The following is a 2,877-nucleotide window of genomic DNA, read 5'->3' on the forward strand; positions in this document are numbered from 1 at the left end:
TCCTAAAGGAAATCAGTCTTGAATATTCATTGGAAGGACTGATGCTGAAGCTGAAACTCCAATAATTTGGCCACTTAATGCAAAGAACTGACTCACTGGAAAAGACCCTGATGCTGGGAAAGATTGAAGGCTGGAGGAGAAGGGGATGACAGAGGATGAGATGGCATGGGTGGCATTACCAACTCAATGGACTTGAGTTTGAGTAAACTCTGAGAGTTAGTTATGGACAGGGAAGCCTGGAGTGCTGAAGTCCATGGGGTCACAAAGATTTGGACATGACTGTGCCACTGAACTGAACTGAATATATTTAAATTAAAAATTGACAACTAAAATAAGAAATAGGTATGCTTATGATTATAGGGCAAAATTTAATGACATTTCTCTCAGTTGTTGAAAGAGAAATTCACAACATAGATTTGCACATTGTTGACAAACTCAATCTAAATTATATGTAAAACCCATATCCAAAAATTACGAAATACACACTCTTTTCAAGCAAACAGGGAATGTATAAAAATTTACAATCTAATGAGCCATAAAAATGAGTCTCAATAAATTTTACTGAAGAATGTTCTCTGACCACAAAGAAATTATGATTCTAACATAATTATAATTTGTTATGCTTAAAAAAACTATGGTGCTAATGGTAAGGAACCCTCTGGCAATACGTGAGACATAAGAGATACGAGTTTGATCCTTGGGTCGGGAAGAGATCCCTGGAGAAGAGCATGGCAACTGACTCCAGGCTTCTTGTCTGGAGAATCCCGTGGACAGAGGAGCCTGGTGGACTACAGTCCATGGGGTTGCAAAGAGTTAAACATAACGAAGTGACAGCATGCATGCATTGAAAGTTAAACCAAAATTAAAATAAAACTTCTCCATTTGGTTGGAAATAATAAAAGACACTCCTAAAATATTATTGGTCAAAGAAGTCACAATCGAAATTAGATAACATTTGAACCAAAATGACATAATACATATTAAAACATATGGGACAGAAAACATCTTAAAATAAAGTCTAAAAATTAACAACTGAAGCATACGTCTCAAAAACTAGAAAGAGAACAGCAAAATAAATACAAAGAGCATTTTTAAAAGGAAGCAATAAATATAGGATTAAAAGTTGGTGAAATACAAAACAAATGTGTAAAATGAGGACCAGTAAGGTCAAAAGTTGGTTCTTTAAAAAGACCGATGATTGATATATTCTTGTCATGACTGATCAAGAAAAAAGAGAAGGCATAAAAAACTCAAATCAGAAATTTTATGAAGATAGAGACGTCATTACAAATGTTGTAGACGTTAGAAAGATTAAAAGAGAATATTACGAACAATTCTATGCTAGTTAATTTGAAAATTAGACAAAATGGAAAAAATTTCTAGAAAAAAAAAAAAAACAACTACCAATTTTGAATTAAGAGAAAGTAGAAAAACCAGACAGTTCTAGAACAGTGCTTGTCCAAAAGAAATATAACATGAGCCAAAAATATGAGCCACGTGTGTAATTAAAATTTTTCTAGTTGTCACACTACAGTCCATGGGGTATCAAAAGAGTTGGACATGACTTAGCACCTAAACAACATTTTAAAAAGTAGGATAGCCTTACCTGCTCCCAGCTGAGGCTGCTGAGGTTCCTCAGTCCACCGATACATGATTTTCTGCCGTTTCTTGGCAAAAATGGCAACTGGTGATGCTCTTCTGAAGAGATTGGAGCAGAAGGGTGCAGAAGCAGATCAAATTATTGAGTATCTTAAGCAGCAAGTTGCTCTTCTTAAGTAGAAAGCAATTTTGCAGGCAACTTTGAGAGAAGAGAAGAAACTTCGAGTTGAAAATGCTAAACTGAAGAAAGAAATTGAAGGATTGAAACAAGAGCTAATTAAGGCAGAAATTCAAAATGGAGTAAAACAAATACCATTTCCATCTGGTACTCCACTAAAAACTGATTCTACAGTTTCTAAAAATGAGATACAGTCTATACCAATAACAACCATATCTTCTGGTGCTAAAGAGCAAGTAAAAGGAGGAGGAGAAGAAGAAGAAAAGAAGATGAATGAGAAAGCTGAAAAAAAAAGAGAGAGAAAGGAGGAAAAACAGCAACGAGTAGCAGGAAGTGCTGACTCTAAGCCTGTTGATGTTTCCCGTCTGGATCTTCGAATTGGTTGTATCATCACTGCCAGAAAACACCCTGAGGCAGATTCTTTGTATGTAGAAGAAGTAGATGTTGGAGAAACAGCCCCAAGAACAGTGGTCAGTGGCCTCGTGAATCATGTTCCTCTTGAACAGATGCAAAATCGGAGGGTAGTTTTACTTTGTAACCTGAACCCTGCAAAGATGAGGGGAGTAGTATCTCAGGCCATGGTGATGTTTGCAAGTTCACGAGAGAAAGTGGAAATCTTGGCACCTCCAAATGGATCTGTTCCTGGGGACATAATTACTTTTGACGCTTTCCCTGGAGAGGCCGACAGGAGCTGAATCCTAAGAAGATTTGGGAGAAGATCCAGCCTGATCTTTACACTAATGATGTATGTGTGGCTACACACAAAGGCGCTCCCTTTGAGGTGAAAGGGAAGGGAGTGTGTAGGGCTCAAACTATGGCCAACAGTGGAATAAAATAAAACACTTCAGTTTCTGAAATACATTAGAGAAAACAATAAAAAGAAATAACATTTGTCACTCATAGCTAAAATTAAAAAAATTTAAAAAAAAATTAAAAGTAGGATAAAAGCAGGTGTGATAAAGTTTAGTCATAATGAATTTTATTTAATCCAATATATTAAAAATATTATCATTTTAACATGTGATCTATATAGCAATTATTAACAAATATTTTTCATTCTTTTTCAAAAATTACTCATTTATTTGGCTATATTGTGTCTT

At 35.5% G+C, this 2,877-nt stretch overlaps 1 pseudogene; it reads left to right on the plus strand.

The window, feature by feature from the left end:
* The first annotated feature begins 1,610 nt into the window (after positions 1 to 1,610).
* LOC120867034 lies at positions 1,611 to 2,677 on the plus strand (annotated as a pseudogene).
* Positions 2,678 to 2,877: the final 200 nt, after the last annotated feature.

This window comes from Oryx dammah, unplaced genomic scaffold (genome assembly GCF_014754425.2).
Source record: "Oryx dammah isolate SB20612 unplaced genomic scaffold, SCBI_Odam_1.1 HiC_scaffold_1, whole genome shotgun sequence".
NCBI lineage: Eukaryota > Metazoa > Chordata > Mammalia > Artiodactyla > Bovidae > Oryx > Oryx dammah.